Below are 18,982 nucleotides of genomic sequence, written 5' to 3'. Positions count from 1 at the left end.
CAAAATTATAGTCACCCTTTTTAATGACAAGCTGAGGGCCCCAACCAAGCATGTGGCCCATGTGTGGAAAGAACCCTTGGACTGTAGCACAAATCTGTCTGCTTACTGATACTGAGATACAAACTCTGCAAAAGGCCTCATTTTCCTCCCCTAGTCAAATGTAAATAAGAATCTCTATATTTTATAAGAATGTCCAGAAGATTATTAACATGGAAAACAGTCACTGGGAAGGAAGCACACTTAAGGATCACTCTTGGACTCACTTTCTCATGCTTGGCCCTTGGCAACAGCTATCTCTGCAGACCTCCAGCCCCACTATCTCTCCTTTCTGGGCCATCCTGTCATATGGAATGCATAGATCCTGCCATAAATAATACACTGTCAGGATGCCATAAATCATCATCCTGCTCACGCCACTCCTGCCCTTTCCCACAAAGTTTTCCCCGTTCTCTACCTTCAGGCCTTTTGCACATACTGTTCCCTCTTCCTGGAACACCTTCCCACCTCCATTTGCTCAGCCAATCCCACCAATCCCTCAACAGGCAGCTCCCACAGTGACTCCTCTGGTTGCTTCCCCTGACCCTGGGACTTCGTTTGCATCTTTTCCTTGACATTCTTTGCTTTCCTCTAGTCAAGTACATGTATTATAGGACGTGTTGGTTTATCATACATGCCCTAAAATAATTTTATAAAACACATTACTCCCCATATATTTAATATTTAAATGTTTGCATCATAAACAGAAGATGTACTTTCTGGCATATTATAAATATCGGCATTTTATATATACTCACATTTTAAAATAGAACTACATTTCTTCCTCTTTACCTGCCAACCTTCTAAGGGCCAAGATTATGCCCCCTGTTCTCCATGCATCCTCCTCAAACCCTTCTGTTCATAGTTCTTATACCTCTAAACCCTGTCATCCTGTGTTTATACCACATGCATGCCATAAGGCTTCTAATGTGCCCCATGAATCCACTTTTATTTTGGTATTAATCTTTATTGTAGGTGTTTTATGCCTCTCTGAGGGAGGACAGGGTCTGTAACTTGTAAGTCTTCCTATCCCAGAGAGTCGGCCTTCAATGCATTTACTGTGTAAGATAACTACTTGCAGTTCCAATGGACATGCTGTCTCCTGCCATTCATCCCAAATGTCTACCTCTTTTATGTAATTAAATGTTCACTATGCACACCTGAACTCTTGGGTCATTCATAGTCTCCAGCTTACGGCTTCAAACTTGCTAAGCACTCAGTGAAACTTTAACAAATCAATCACTCAGGTGCTATTCTACCTGGAAACTGCAGCACCAATTAGCCAGTTCTCCAGAGACAAGCCCAAATGCAGTGTCTCCGAGATACAAACCACATCCTAGCAGAGCATTCTCTCATCATGGGAGGGCTCTCCCTTCAAGCTAATCTTAACAAGAATGAAATCTGGGATTTCATTTCCCTCATACAAAGTCATTTCCCAAAATAGGGGAGGGGTGTTACAATTAGTTGATCATTAATTAAACTCAGCATTGTAAAATAAAAAACGCCTCAATTCCTTAACCCTTTTTAGGGAAATGGGAAATGGGATCTCAACAGTACATTTAAAAGGACTCTTCACAAATGTCAGTAAAGACAGTACAAACAAAATAGTATCAAACTATGAAAGGAGGATCGACCAGTAAACCCAGAAGAATACATAAATAGGAAAAAGGTATATAAAAAAAAAAGCTTATAGTAGAAAAGCTAATCCCTGTAATGGAATGCCTTCCTCACAGTAAGCAATCAATAAATATTTGTTACCAAATTTATAGAATGGCTCATATTGATTCTCAAGGAGATGAAACAGGCTATCATAATGACTGTAACTATAAGTTGCAAAAGAAATAGTAGAAACATAAGGTCTATACTAAATCAATGAACAGATGAATGCAATAAAAACAGAAGCAATGCTACAGAAAGAGCTAATCAGAAAAAGACATAAAATACAGGAATATATTTTTTAATGAAACAAACAGACTCAAAGAATGCACAAGATGACAACCATGAGAAGGAATGTGCCTCAGAGAACCACCCTGCAAGTAATGGAAGTCTTTGAACAGATGGTCTCAAATCTATAATTAAAAGTTTAATAGGGAAAAAAAAGCTACCCAGAAACAATAGAAGGGTTTGATACAAATATAAAAGATTTTCAGAACCCTGAATAAAATCAACAACCAGGAACTACTACTATGACATTCTCGTATTTTTTCAGTATTAATATATGAAAAATTTTTTAAACTCTGCATGTAGAGAAGACCCAAAGCCAAATTTCTTCTAATTTTGCAGAGGATACAAAGCCCAGATAGGCACATATGACTCTCAGAGAAGTATTTTTACCTCAAATTATTTAACAAGATAAATAGACTCCTTAAGCAAATAAAAAAGAAATATCTCTTAGAACTTTGATCTTATCTTGAAAAATGTACCCATCCTATACCTCACTCCAAAATATGGCTGAAAGAACAACTTTAAATGAGACTTAAATGTTTAAGTTTTAAAAATAAGACCACATAACCAAAATCAATAATTTCTCATTAAAATGATAAAATGTTAAGTAGGGAAAGAATAATTATCAAAACAGTTATTAGTAAATAGATAACAAAAGTAAGAAGGAACAGAGAAAGTGGAGGTGGAGTAACAGCACATGTAGAGAAATTAACAAGTAACTTACACAGAGCTTCCACACACACTTCTCTCAAGGTTTGTGCATATTTAAAATAAGTTTTAAAAATTAACATTTAGTGGGAATCTACTAAGAACCAGACACTGCCTATAAATGTGACACAAAGATAAAATGGCCTCAAGAAAGAAGCACAGTAAAGCAGAGGTTCTTAACCTAGGGCTTATCCAGGGAAATATCCATGATTTCTATTGATGACAACATCATAGGTACTGCTACTACTGTGTTTTATTGCCTATATTCAGAACTAAAAGCTAAAAGAAATACTAAATTTCTGTCCAAGCTGCCGACCCTTTGAACTCTATCCATGGCACTCCAAGGGTTACATCATTCTGCAAATATTAATTAACACCTAAAACAAGACAGTCACTGGCACTAAGGATACAAAAGTGAGAATACTACAATCCCTAAGCTACACAAATTACAACAGGGTGGCACTAACACCAGAACAGATGGACAGCTCAATGGAACAAAAGTCTAGAAACATCTCTTTAGAGTATGTGTGTGTTCATGCACATATTTATATATATACATGAGTTTAGCATGTGACTAGAGTTGCCATTTTCAAAACAGTGGGGAAGAATGAATTCCTTAACAGATGATATTACTACTTTTTAGAAAAAATTAGGTTAGCAGAGTAATTAAGGGCATGGACTCTGAGACTCAATTCCCTGAATCTGAATCTTTGCCACTACTAGCTAGGCAACCTTCAGCAAGTCAATTTACAGTGATATTAACAGGGATAATAACAGTGCCTACACAGGGTTGTTGAAAGTACTAAATGAGTCAGTACATGTAAAGCAGTTTTGTTTTGTTTTCGAGACAGGGTTTCACTGTTGCCTAGCCTGGAGTGCAGTGGTACGATCATAACTCACTGTAGCCTCAATCTCGTGAACTCACCCGGACCTCCTGCCTCAGTCCTAAGTAGCTAGGACTACAGGCGCACACCACCACACCTGGCTAACTTTTAAATTTTTTTGTAGAGATCAGATCTTATTATGTTGCCCAGGCTGGTATGGAACTCCTGGCCTCAAGCCATCCTCCTGCCTCAGCTTCCCAAAGCACTGGGATTAAAGGCATGAGCCACCACACCCAGCCAGTACATGTAAAGCTTTTAGATTAGTGCCTAGCATATAGCATGCACTCAATAATAACATTAGCTATTATTATTATTACTAGTACTTCACATCAGAATAAATTCCAGATTGAGTAAAGATTTAAATGCAAAAAAATAACATCATAAAAAATCTAGAAGAATATACAATAGATATTTATCTAATCTTGGTGAGGGAAATCTTTTCTAAGTATGACATCACGGCCAAAAATTTTTTAAAAGATCAATTAATTTCACTACATTAAATTATTAAAAATTTCATATATGGAAAATGATAAAAGACAAATGATAAACTGCAGAAAATATACGTAGTATAGATGATACGAGTTAATATCCTTAATATTAAAAGTGCTTGCAAAATCAGTAAAACAAAATAATGTCACATTTTGATAATCCATTCATGAACTGATGGGCACTCAGTCTGATTCCACATCTTTGTGATTGTGACTTGTGCTGCAATAAACATCCAAGTATAGGCATCTTTTTGATAAAATGAGTTTTTTTCCTTTGAGTAGATACCCAGTAGTGGGACTGCTAGATAGAATGGTAGATCTTTTAGTTCTTTGAGGAATCTCCATACTGTTTTACATAAAGGTTGTACTAATCTACAGTCCCACTAACAGTGTATAATAAGCATTCCTTTCTCCCTGCATCCACACCAGCATGTATTTTTTTTTTTTTGACCCTCTAATAATAGCCATTCTGACAGGGGTAGGGTAATATTTCATTGTAAATATGTATATATAAAAACAATGGTTATCTCTGTATAGTGGGATTTGGGTGAGTTCTTTTTTCCCCCTATTTTCTAATTTTTCTAGAAAGAACATGAATTACTTATGTAAAATTCAAATAACTAACGAGAGGGAAATGCCCCATCATCCCTGGGCTCACGAAGGCAACACATAGAGGAGAAAGATGAGTAAACAGGCAACTACCTTTAACAATCAGTTCCTCCTGAGTGCAAGGGAAGGCTTGATTCTGCCTGGAGCTGAGTTGTGAAGGATGAATTTGTCAGAGAATGAAATCAGAAGGGCAAAAGATTATCAAGTACAAAAAAAAATGGAAGGGAAGAAGAGTCCATTATGTTGGTAAGCTACATACAATTTAAGCACAGTAGGAATGGCAGGGTATGGGTGGGTGACCTGGACAGAAAACCAGATCACAAAGACTTCTAAACACCATATCAAAGGGGAAAAGTATCCTGTCAAAGAAGAACCAACAGAGAACTTGTGTGATTCATTCACACGAGATCAAGGCACAACAAACGGTAACAGAAGAGTGACTGGGGTAGGAACACAGAAACTATCTGAGAAGAAGCATATGGCAACCTTCTAGGGTGCAGGAAATGTTCCATATCTTAATCGGAGTGGTGGTTACATAGATGTATGCAAATGTTGAAATCCAGTAAGCTATACACTTAATATCTGTGCACTTTACTGTGTTTTTTCTCAATAATAAAAAAAAAAAGCAAACAGCTTTTAACAAGGAAGCATCATAATTAAACTGTATTGCAGAAAGCTCATTCTTGGAGCAGCGTGGGAGATTGAACATCCAGAGGCAGCACTCAAGACATTGAAGCTGCATTCCAGCAAAAGATGGCCAAGGTTTTAGCTGGGTAGGATGCAGCATGACAGTAAGGAGGTTGATTCATGACACATTTGGCAAATGGAACTGATAAGACTTTATGAGTGTTATAGCTGAGAAAGGAAGAGAAATCAGAGGTGACTCTGGTATCATTAAAGGAGTCGGTGAATACAGGAGGAGGAAGACCAGCTTTATAGAGATAAGTATTGAATGTGGAAAGTTTGCGGTACCTGTGGATCATCCAGCTGTCTAACTGCAATAATCATATACACTAGCTATCTGTCAGAAGGCCATCTTCTAAGCACTTCACGTATATTTATTCATTTAGCCTCACAACCACCTTATGAGTTAATATATTAATTAACACCTAAAACAAGACAGTCACTGGCACTAAGGATACAAAAGTGAGAAGAATACTACAATCCCTAAGCTACACAAATTACAACAGGGTGGCACTAATACCAGAACAGACAGAGAGCTCAATGGAACAAAAGTCTAGAAACATCTCTTATGAGGAAGGTACTAATACTTCATTTTACAGATAAGGACACTGAGGCACAGAGAAGTTAAGTGACTTACCCAGGATCACATATAAGTAGTAGAAAAGGGATTTGAACCAGGCCATCTGGCTTAAGAATCCATACTCTTAAAGTGACCATTGAGACATAGGTGACACATCTCTGACATAAAAGAAACAGTTGAAGCCCTGGGGATAGCTGAGATCCCAAAGGAAAAGAGCATATAAAAATAAGGAATAATAAAAAATGCCCCTCTATATTGTTGCAAGGGTTAAATGCAATGACATTTATAAATTGCATGTATAAATGCAGCATTGCACAGCTCACAGAACTAGCCCTTAACTAAAGATACCCATTAAGGATAATTCTTCAACAAGATGGTATTATATAAAAGAAACTCAATTAGATTTTAAAAAGTTTAAGGGACATAACACCCAGATACAGTATGTGGTTACAGGTTTGGTATTGATATGGAAAAACAATGAGAAGGACATCTGAGGGTCAATGGTGCTATGATCTGAATGTTTATGCCCCTCTAAAATTCATCCATTAAAACCCATCCCCAGGGAGGCCGAGGCGGGCGGATTGCTCGAGGTCAGGAGTTCAAAACCAGCCTGAGCAAGAGCGAGACCCCGTCTCTACTATAAATAGAAAGAAATTAATTGGCCAACTGATATATATATAAAAAAAAATTAGCCGGGCATGGTGGCGCATGCCTGTAGTCCCAGCTACTCGGGGGGCTGAGGCAGAAGGATCACTCAAGCCCAGGAGTTTGAGGTTGCTGTGAGCTAGGCTGACGCCACGGCACTCACTCTAGCCTGGACAACAAAGTGAGACTCTGTCTCAAAAAAAAAAAAAAAAAAAAAAACCCATCCCCAGGGTGACTATATTAGAGGTGGGGCCTTTAGGAGGTGATTAGGTCATGAGGGCAAAGCGCTCATGAATGGGATTAGTGCCCCTATAAAAGAGACTTGAGGGAGCCTGTTTGCCCCCTCTGCCATGTGAGGACACAGCTAGAAGGTACCATCTATGAAAAACAGGCCCTTACCAGACACTTAATCTGCTTGCCCCTTGATCTTGGAATTCCCAGCCTCCAGAACTGTGAGCAATAAATTTATGTTGTTTATAAATTACCTGAGGTTTTCTGTTATAGCAGCCTGAATGGATTAAGACAATCTGAGTATGGTCTAAGTATTGGTTAAAATAAAAATTTACCGAATTAGAAAACTAGAGATAACTGAAAAATAAGACAGAATGAAAAACTATGTATAATATGATCTTACTTTGGTAGAAAATGAATACAAATATGTATATATTTTGTATTTCTCTGTATGTGTAGAGAAAGACCTAGAAAGAGATGCTAAGAGTTTAACAGCAGTGATCTATGGGTGTTGATAAAGTGAAGCTTTTTATTTTTTTTAGAATGTATGACAATGCATATATTGTATTTTTAAAAGAAACAATTTAAAGTTTAAGTCGATAAAGATAATTTTCTAATTTCTAGTTTTCTATTAACAGAGCTCACAGACACAAACCTCAAAACAGTGCACAAGCTGGCTCCAGATGCTAAGCAAAGAAAAGGGAAACAATCTCACTGTAGTTGGCAATCCAAAGGCTAGGTAAAACACTCTTCTGTATCCATTTTCTTGTTCCTCTCTTTCGTTCTGAGCAGCTGCCTTTCCAAATGATGGGAAATGAAATTTTAGCATGACTGCCTCCCTCTCATCTGTGTCTTTCACTGTAAGAACACAAAATGCCATGTCCCTGCTAGCATCTCCAAAGGGAATCCAGGAAGCAGGCAGAAGTAAAGAACCTGAGAAATACCAAGCACTGTGTGTCCTGTATCCTACTATAGGCAGAAGCAACTTTCATAGGAAGGAGGAAAGATCACAAGGGGAAGGCTCTCTTTTAGGATTACACAGGCAACAGAGATTCTCCTGGAAAGATTTCTAACTTCACGGTTTCATTCAGGAAGTGCTGCCCTAATGAAGCTTCCCAAGCTTAATTCGAAGGAACTAATTTTCATTTCTCTAAAATTTAAAGAAGGAGGATAGGGAGCAGGGAGAAAGGGGAAAGGTGAGAGGAGCAGGCTCACCATGGTCAAGGAAGCAGGGACACATCACTGCTGACTATACTCTCCTCTTGGCTGCGAATCCCAGCAAACTGGAAAACTGTCCCATATCTACCTGGTAATTCCAGTCAACCAGCTGAGAACCCTCACCAATTGTAACTCATCTTCAAAAGTGCCTCAGCGTCCAGCATATTGCCTGTTACACAGTAAACACTCAGCAAGTGAATACACATGTAAGTGAACAGTCTGAACCAACTGAGGGTTTATGGACCAAGCTACATAACTTGTGGGGCTGAAAGAACTTAATGTGAAACAGAATCACATGTTACTATTCTATTACTAACATTTGATGCAGTATGATCAAAAGATTGAAGCTCCAGTACCCTGCACAGTATCTGGTGTTTAGGAGGTGCTATTCAATAGATATTTGTTGAATGCTGAATGCTCCAGGATTTTTTCTGCACCCCAAGCATTCAGATCCAGTATGAGATATTATTTAAAGGTCTGTGTTCTCACTTTCATGCTGACTTTTAAAGTTTTTCACTAGAGATGGAAAAAGATTACTGAAGATGGAAAAAACTTTTAAAGTATCATACACTGTGCCAATTCACTGGCCTGGTAAGGGCTGAATTGATATATCCTCATCAGTTCTACTTGAAACCTATGTGGACGACATTAATGGGTCTAGGCATTAACACAAACACCCATCCAAAGCATTTTGTGGGCCCAGGAGACAGATTTTACTTCCATTGGCCACCTGTATCCCAGAAAAAAACAGTGCAAGGTTGGGGTCCTCGATGCCTGACTCCCCAGCCACATCTCAGCTTCTCTGATAGGCCCTCTTAGAGGCTGCTCCCATTCATTTTCCATCTGTTCCCTCTGTCCCTTCTCTCCCCCTCCATCACTATTTTCACATCAGCATAATATAACCTTCTAACACTGTCCTAACCTGGCCCACGTTTCTTAGGGGAAGTAACATTTCCATATTAAAATATCATTTATAGCCACATACAGTATTAAAGCAAAATACCAGGTCTCCTGCTTCTTACCCCCAAACTCTCTCAGAAAGCTGAGTATATACATCTTACCTGAGAATTATATGAGATGACAATTATATGTCATCTTCTCCAAAAGCAACCACAAATTTCAAAAACAGAAAAAAAAAAAAAAAAACACTACTAGGTCCCTAGCTACACCAATACCTGGGTTGTTGTAAGGGCCTCCTAACTCTGAGCCTCCACTTTCTTCCTCAATCCCAATCCATTTTCTACACTACTGATTATATGCTACTATCACTGGAGAAAAATACAAAACAATATTTAAAGCATGTTCACATGCTTCCCTCTCATTCCAAATTTAAAGTCTTCAAGATGACATCAAGGGACAAGCATGGTGCATCATGCCTGTAATCTAAGCACTCTGGGAGGCCAAGGCAGGAGGATCGCTAGAGGTCAGGAGTTCAAGATCAGCTTGAGCAAGAGCGAGACCCCATCTCTATAATAAAAATTTTAAAAATAAAAATAAATGGCAAATTTTTAAAAAAAGAAGATGACATCAAGATTCTGCAAGTAAAATCTGCAATTTCCAGCTAACAACAACAAAAAAAGATTCTACAAGATCTGATTCACCTTATCCAGCCTACTCAGGGACCTCTTTCATAAGCCTGCTGATTCAATTAAGACGACCTAATTCCCATCCCACACAAGCCAACAACATCTTTTCTGCCTCTAGGTCTTTGCTCATGCTGTACCCAGTAACTCCCCACCCGCCACCCCTGAAGTGTCCTCCTAGATCCTGGAGGCAGCACTGTACTAGGAAACTGAACTCTGGAATCCATACATGGTTCTGACATAAAGTAGCTGTGTTGCCTTTGGACAAGTCCTTTACCTCTCTGGGCTCAGTTTTCCTGTCTATAAACAGAAAGGTCAAAATAGTTCACTTTAATAGTCCTTATGGCTTTAAAAAAAAATGCTTCTGATTGCAATACACCCAACCAAATCCAATCTGTCCTTCAAAGTCTACAAGTCCTCCAAGAATTTTCTCCAACCTATATACTATTTTTTCTCCTCTGCGTTCTATGCCTGGAATCCAGAACACATCACATAGTGCATTCATTCAAGATTTTCTGAGTATTTTCTTGGCCACATATTATGGCAAAGCCTTGGTATTACATAAAGCCAATTAGGACCCAGACCTGTATCTATCACCTTTCCTATCACCCTTTCCGCTCCACTATTTTTATCCAAGGGAAGTCATGTTAAACATGAACACCAAATACAAAAGAAACCAATTATTCATTTAACAAATATTTAAAGAAAACCTTCCACGTACTGTTCTAAAAAGTAAAGATACCAGTAAACAAATGGATTAAGTCCCTAACCTCATGGAGTTTATTTATTTGGGAAAGCAGACAGGAAAAACACAAAAATATGCAGTATAATTTTAGGAAGAGAAACTAGGCGGGGATTAAAGAGTGACTCAGAGCAGTTTTACATAGGATGGTCAGGGAATGTGAGGTGGTGCATTCAAGCCCACACCCAAGTGAACTGAGGGTACAAAACTAGCAATATTCAAGAAGAGCATCTCAGACATAGGGCAAAGGCCCTGAGACAGAAGAGAAGGGAGGACGCTAAAGAGCAAGAAGGCAGGCCAGGGATTAGATCACATAAGGACTTATGGTAAATGAGGATTCTATTTCTGAGTGTGATGACATTCCACATGAGGATTAAATGATACTCTGGTTGCTGAACAGAGAAGAGATTATAAAGGGACGGGAGCAGAGGTGCCAAGACCAGTTAGACGGCTACACAGAACCAGTCAAGGGCTTGGTATCCAGTGTCCCACTGTCTAGGTCACTGCATCCTGGCTCTCCAGCTTATGAGCTGTGTGAGCTCAAGAAAGTTCATCTCCCTGTGCCTTAGTTTCTATACCTTGAAGTGAGGATAACAACAGTACCTATGTTATAAGGTTGTCTGGAAGGTTAAATTAGCACACATAAACCCTCAGAACAGAGTCTGGCACAGAGTTAACATTCCAGGAATGCTAGTACTTTCAAGCCATGGGATCATCTAAGAAAAGTACAGAGAGAGACAAGAAGGGAACTGAAAACTGAGCCCTGGGCCACTCCAACATCCCCAAAGGACTCTATTCCGCCCAAGATTTGCCATAAGCCTGCATGTCGCAAGCTCTGTCTGAGGCTCCAAACCCCTTATATGTAATTCACAATTTAGAGCTTGATAACTTAATACTTTATATAATTCTTTAGGTAACAATTATATGTTCTAAGTTCAGAGGTTTTCTTCTCACAGTTGTCTTGTCTACTACTATGCTTGGTGTAGGGTTACAGACACATTCAGGTGTTTATAAACACTCATTCATGGATTATGTCATGTAAATATCAAAGACATCAAGTAAGGCACTATGCTTTCTTTTAAGGAAAAAATAATCATCTTCCCCTTCCAGGAATTGTGTGGAATTATAAGTCATATTCTCAGTACCACACCATCACCAGGCCCATCTTGGCAGAGACAGTCACACTGACCAAGGCAGTTACACCATCTGCCATGCCATTTTCCTACTTGACTTCCCAATCCTCATGCTTTGTGTATAAATTTTTCTCTTTTTTTCCTGGTGATTTGTCTAGGTATAAAAACTTCCTATACTTGGCAATGTGTCACACTCACATCTCCACCCAACCTCCACAGCCCTAAAAGAATCTAAACCCTGAAGCCAAAATGTCCCCATAAAGACAGAAGCACCAAATTTTAGGAAGAATAGAGGGAAAGAGGTCCAGAGTGGTGTCTCACGCCTGTAATCCTAGCACTCTGGGAGGCCAAGGTGGACAGATTGCTCAAGGTCAGGAGTTCGAAACCAGCCTGAGCAAGAGTGAGACCCCATCCCTACTAAAAATAAAAATAAATTAACTGACCAGCCAAAAATATATAGAAAAAATTAGCCGGGCATGGTGGCGCATGCCTGTAGTCCCAGCTACTCTGGAGGCTGAGGCAGAAGGATCGCCTAAGCCCAAGAGTTTTGAGGTTGCTGTGAGCTAGGCTGATGCCACGGCACTCTAGCCTAGGCAACAGAGTAAGACTCTGTCTCAAAAATAAATAAATAAATAAATAAATAAATAAATAAATAAATAAATAAATAAAATAAATAAATAAATAAATAAATAAATAAAAGAATAGAGGGAAAGAAAATGGGCATAATCCAAAAATATATCAAGAGAATCATCCGGCAAGGTTCTTCCCACCAGCACACAGGAGTCACAGTGCCTTCAAATAGTTACTATGAATATTTATAAAATGACCTCAAGTGATAGGAGTTTCCAACAGAACAAAGGTCCAAGTCAGAGAGGGGGAAAAAAGATTTTTACTTTTTCACTTCTTGATTTACTTCCAGAGGACCATATGCCCTTCTGTTTTTCTTCCCTGTCCCACCCACCCATCACCCCACAACCCTAGCCAAGGTGACAAACCATAGAAAACAATGATGAGCCACTAGGACTAGCTCTTGATGTGGCTTCAAACAAGTCAGAGCCTCATATCCTGAGATCTACCACTGGCCCTCCAGGGACCAGTAATAGTGACAAAGACATGGGAACTATGTAGGTGACTCAAATGTGGGCAGAGCTAGGCACATGACATTGCTTTCAAATTAGCTTTCTAGTGCAAATCTAAACCTGGAATAGACAAAGGCTGCTAGATGTCATTTTACCAATACCTTTCAGCAGAGCTATTTCTAGCTAATTCTGATCACTGAGCTACTTATGGGAGTTTTAAAAATGATCCTTTTGAGGCTGGGCGCGGTGGCTCAAGCCTGTAATCCTAGCACTCTGGGAGGCCGAGGCAGGCGGATTGCTCGAGGTCAGGAGTTCGAAACCAGCCTGAGCAAGAGCAAGACCCTGTCTCTACTATAAATAGAAAGAAATTAATTGGCCAACTAATATATATATATAAAATTAGCCGGGCGTGGTGGTGCATGCCTGTAGTCCCAACTACTCGGGAGGCTGAGGCAGAAGGATTGCTTGAGCCCAGGAGTTTGAGGTTACTGTGAGCTAGGCTGACGCCACGGCACTCACTCTAGCCTGTGCAACAAAGCGAGACTCTGTCTCAAAAAAAAAAAAAAAAAAAATGATCCTTTTGTAAAAAAGGTATAAAGTGGCCCCTGCCTATGTCCTATGACTCTTATGGCACTTCCTGTACACTGTGGTCCTAAATACTATTCTGATTTAAGGCGGTGACCTGTCAAAACACAGATATGGGGGCAGTGGGGAGAATAGCAAAACAGAATCCTTGCAACTGATATCTGATTAATTAGACATCAAGGATTCAAATAAACACTTTGACCTTCTACTAACCCTAATCCCACAGCACAAAATATTCATTTGCAAATCGGGTTTTCTTTTTCTCTAGGTCTCCACATACAGATTCTAGTGTCCACTGAGAAGCAAAAAAGCCTTGATTCCCTTCCTATACAAGTGCACAATTTTCAAAAGAACTTACATCCCCCTTGGACTTAGTCCCAGTACATAGAAGCCTTTTGGGTCTAAGCACTTAGAATCATCCCTAGATCAAGAGGTAAGACCAGCTTTCAGGAAAAGCTTCTCCAGGCAGGCTTTACCACTGACCACTGAGTGGCACTTCCTAATGCAAGAGGATATTATGCTAACCAGAGTTCCCAGGAACAGTAGATGTAAATTAACGTGACTAATAGGAAAAATAACTGACTAGGCCCTGTTTACTCATTAGAAAATACATCCCATGTTGAGCCTTATCAGGGGTCAGCTTAGCACCCAGAGCAGAGGCCAGAGTGATGTATAAACAGCCACTTCCCAACAGCAGTATTTGAATCAGGAGGTATCCAACACTCAATCCAAAAACAATTTCCCATCTCATTTCTTAACTTCACCCATTTGTTGATTCATCAAACCCTAATATAAAGCATGTTCACTGAGGAAAAGTAATAAGAGAATAAACAGATGCTTAGAAGCACTAGCCTAGTGCTTTTTCCATAGCAGATATTTAAAAACTGTTGGGCACAAGAAAGGAAAAGTGTATGAATGAGAGAATACATACAGCTTCCCCGGAGACCAATGTCTGACAAATCTCTAGGTACACAGACTCCTTGATTGGCACTTTCTACCCTACTCCAGTTAGCCTCCTTGAAAAGGAAGAATAGGAGAAGGGGAGGGGGCAGAATTCCCAAATATCTAGATTCAAACTTGTCCTGAGCTAAATTAACATACATGATCCCAACTTCACATCAAAGAAAGACAAAAAGCCACCAAAATTGACTCTTGTTCACTCAAAGTAGTTTCCAGAACACTAACAAACAGGGACATATTCCCAGCATATTCTAATCACTATGGCGTTTTATCACAAAAGGCCCATAAAAAGGAGTTTATTTCTTATGCTGTTAACAAAGAGTTAAGCAGATTATTTCTATCATATTTTCTTGGGAATTCTAAATTCCAGTTTAAACAAATGATTCCCACACTTCTAGAAAGGCCTTAACTGAGCTAATCTGTTACTTTTAGTACAATCTTGCAAAGGCTGGATTCTTGTTAAGCCCTTGAAGGACATGGGCAAAATTCTTTTGATGATAATTTCTCTAAATGATTATCTTAAGAGTTTATATATATTCCACAATTACTTATACTGATAGAGGAGGGAAAAAAGCACATTTTACCCCAAAAGGCTCCTTCCAATCCAAAAGCTCTAATTGCCAACATATCTGATATTGACTTCCTGCATAAAACAAAACACAAAGCAACAAGTATAATCATAGCTCTAAAAAGTAAGGATTATACAGGAAAACAGAGAAAGCTTGTTTAGTCAGAGGAAGGGAAGAAAAAGATGGGTACATATGGGATAATCTGTACATTTGGTAGCTGCCACTGGGGTCCAGAAAAGACAATTTGCTCACTCTGTGAACATCTGTGCATTGAAGAGGGACAGGAAAACAGTAAAAGTAAAAAAACACTAAAAAAAAAATATTTAAGCTAACTACAAGGAGATAATCTGTGATCATCAATCTGGAAATCTTCCTTACAAAGCATTTCCTATAGAGGTTGTAAAAACTCTTTAGAGAGATCAAATCTCACAAGAAAGATTTAAGGATGTTTAGAGGTGGAGTAGGTTAAAATAGTCAAAGTTCTACTACCTTAGGAGATGACATCTGAGTATCAAAAGGCTATTCCAGTCCTAGAGAATTGTCCAGACACCATTCCCAACAAAAAATGATTTAGACTATTTTTTTTAAAAAAGATGCTCCAGTTCTATTCTTCTAAGCTTTTTATCTAGTTCAGAAAATGTAAATCAAGCCAGGCATGGTGGCTCACACCTATAATTCTAGCAACTCAGGGGGCTGAAGTGAGAAAATTGCTTGAGGCCAGGAATTCAAGACCAGCCAGAGCAACAGAGCAAGAACAAGGAAAGGACAGGAAAGGACAGGACAGGACAGGACAGGACAGGACAGGACAGGAAAGGAAAGGAAAGGAAAGGAAAGGGAAAAGGAAAGGGAAAAGGAAAGGGAAAAGGAAAGGGAAAAGGAAAAGGAAAAGGAAAAGGAAAGGAAAGGAAAGGAAAGAAAAGAAAAGAAAAGAAAAGAAAAGAAAAGAAAAGAAAAGAAAAGAAAAGAAATAAATCATTCCTTTAATAAAGTATAAAAATGACAAATACTTACTTACCAAATATAAAAACATCAACAACTGTGTAAGCAATGCATCAAAAATGTAAACAAACATTCTGAACATTTAAATAAGAGCACTGTCAAGTCTCTTTTTGAGGCCCCAACTTTCAAAACTAAACTAAAGAGCATTCTCACCAAAAGATCAGCAAATGACTAACAATGATCTCTGCCATTCTCTAGAGGAATGACCAGATAACCTATAACCAGAGGCTAGAGATAAAACAGAATGACTTTCAGGTGAAACAAGATACAAATAGGAGAAGGAACCAAGGGACTAATTAGGTCATGACCTCCTATGTCTGATACTAAAGGATTACCCTGGTCAAGAACAACTAAAAAAACTGGGCTAAGAGATACCTCAAATATCAAATTCCAGAAACTTTTGAATAAATGGCAACCCTGGAACTTTAACCTATGTTTTTGGACTCCAAATAGCATATACTAAGAGAGTTCATATTCCTCAGAGGTCCAAAACCCAAACTGAGCCATATCCTGAAACATTTAGAGGTACTGGAGTTAATTTCACATATCAAAGCCCTTACTCAATAGGGAAAATTATCCAGGTAAAAATGGGTATGGAGAAATGGGAACACAGTTTGTTTTCACATTTTTTATACTATAAAAAACCATGGTTGGCTGGCCTGGTGGCTCACACCTGTAATCTTATCACTCTGGGAGGCCAAGATGGGTGGATCGTTTGAGCTCAGGAGTTCCCAGCCAGAGCAAGAGCAAGACCCCGTCTCTACTAAAAATAGAAATTAACTGGACAACTAAAAAAATATATAGAAAAAATTAGCTGAGCATGGTGACACATGCCTGTAGTCCCAGCTACTCGGGAGACTGCAGCAGAAGGACTGCTTGAGCCCAGGAGCTTGAGGTTGCTGTGAGCTAGGCCGACGCCACGGCACTCTAGCCTGGGCAACAGAGTGAGACTCTGTCTCAAAAAAAAAAAAAAACAACACCACAGTTGACTGGTAACAGTTCAAAGAAAACTTTTGTAGTTGGCAAATTTAATTTTTCTGCCCATCAGCTGCTTTGTGCAAGCTCCTGCTATCTGATATTTCTCAGCCAAAGAACCAAGGCTTCAAAGCATTGACAAGTTCAGAGGAAAAGGCCTAGAGGCTGCACAAGGAACAGCAAGAAACCCAGATTGCATTCAAAGAGGCAGACAATTCTACTAAAATGACTCCACCCACAGCGGCCCTTCCTGAGCCACTATAACAAAAAGTTAAATAAATGCACATTAGATCTTAATTGGTCTATTAAGAAAAGTAATCTTTATTCGTTTTTACCTTACCAGAACCAAATTTTAAAATTCATCATTTTTACGAAACAAGAGACTTGGGGGTTGCCAGGGAAAGGCACATCAACTTAAATAAGGTGTTTAGGGCAAGGAAAGGCTTGTAAACAGATTACAACATTGATTCACCTCTCAAGGTAGGGGTGAAAGAAAAAACTTTTCACCAAAGCATTGTGAAACATGGGAAATATAAAGGACAAACCACCAGAGGCGTTGTTCCACATGTGCATTCCGCTTCTGTGTCTGCCTGGTAAGATTCAGATCCTTTCTGACCCCAGCAACCCTGTGGTCACTGCAACTACTTCCTACCCAGTGAACCAAGCTATTTACTGCAGGGTACTGCACGCCAGGAATGGAAACACCCAGATATTGTCCTCAAGGTATAGAGGTTAAAAAAAAAATAGAAGGAAACACCCAGATATCTTGGCTTTATTTGCTTTTTTTAACACCCTAATTAAGAACTAAGACTTATACATGACTTGTGATAAGCATGTCACATTCCTGTACACAGATGACATATTAATCTTCTAAAAAACACTGCTTTGCCCATCACTTCTTTTCTCAAAAATCTTTAAAAACTAGTCGATGTCTACAGGATAAAGTTCCAGCCCCTGAGCCAGAATTCAAACTGACCACTGTCAGCCTCAACTGGACCTCCCCCTACTTGTTGTAGAAGGCAGCTGTGAAAGCACATGCTCTGGTCAGATAGCCAGGCATTGGAATTCCAGCTCTACCACTTACTACTTGTGTCATCTTGAGCAGGTTACTTATCTTTCTGATCTCTCTTTAAAACAAGAATTCCCTCATCTTTAAAGCAGGAGCAACGATACCTACTTTACAACACCAACTAAAGAGAGAATGGCATGTGGCACAGTTGAGGCTCAGAGGTATTACCTTTCTCCCTAGTTCCAACCCAAATGGCCTGTTCTCCGTTCCCTTGAAAACTTTTCCCAGCAACTCTCTACCAGTTTCAGAACCACGCTGTGCTTCAAGGCCCAGCTGACATCTCCTCTCTTCTATAAAGCTACCCTCTTGCCTCAGAATCATTTTCTCCTTGACCTTTATAATTCCCTTTTTTTTTTTTTTGAGACACAGTCTCACTCTGTTGCCCCAGCTAGAGTACAGTGGCTTCATCTCCTGAGCTCAAGTGATTCTCCTGCCTTGGCCTCCCAGAGTGCCAGGATTACTGGCATGAGCCACCACACCTGGCTTTGTTTTATAATTCTTATATTCTAAACCAATCAATCTGAAATTATTATTCTCTTACGTGTCACTCCTCTTTCCCCAATGAGTCCACAAATTCAAGAGCAAGGATCTTACTAATTATCAAGCCAATCACAATTTAAGTTTAATAAAAAATACTTTGAAGGTAAGAGCTGCCTTGGTATACCAAAAATGGGTACCCTTCTGGCCCAATTAGGGGATAATAATACTTCCGATATACACTTGAACAATTCTCTTCCTCTTAGGATATCTAAGGGAGTTTTTCCAAAGGTATTTGCTGGATAGATAAAAAGGAAGACTTTATAAATCTATGTTAGTCACCTGGGAATTCTCTGCCAGGCCAGCAGAATCCAGGAAGCATTCAATAGGCTCTTCTTGAGTTCTTGCTTTATGCTGTCTGTGATTCAGCATGGGAGATATACTATGAGCAATTCAGTCTCTATCTCTGATTAGCTTTCTTGAACCTAAACTATTTCTGATTCTTTAGAAACTTGTATTTCTGAAAAGAAAAAAAAAAGCAATGAAGGGATTCACCTTCTGAAAAATATTACTAGAAAAAAAAAAAAAAAGCAAAGCAATAAAGCAGCCACTTGGGTTTTAACTTGTGGCCCTATCCTAAGAAGGCCGGTTCAAATGTGTGCATCTAAGAAAGAGGTAGCTCACAACAGTCTCAAGATGGGATAATGACCTCTTCACCATTCCCAAGACCCTACGGTCCAAACAGAAGAAACACCTGGTTGGGGATAAAAGCAAGAGCTGGGCT

At 39.2% G+C, this 18,982-nt stretch overlaps 1 protein-coding gene across 3 annotated transcripts in view; it reads right to left on the bottom strand.

Moving 5' to 3' along the window:
- DENND2B (DENN domain containing 2B) overlaps positions 1 to 18,982 on the bottom strand; it is a 152,166-nt gene that overhangs the window by 132,031 nt on the left and 1,153 nt on the right. The window lies entirely within an intron of this gene.

The sequence above is a fragment of the Microcebus murinus genome, chromosome 4, assembly GCF_040939455.1.
Source record: "Microcebus murinus isolate Inina chromosome 4, M.murinus_Inina_mat1.0, whole genome shotgun sequence".
Lineage (NCBI taxonomy): Eukaryota > Metazoa > Chordata > Mammalia > Primates > Cheirogaleidae > Microcebus > Microcebus murinus.
The sequence above is the reverse complement of the archived record's forward strand: the minus strand, read 5'-3'. Positions and strand labels throughout refer to the sequence as shown.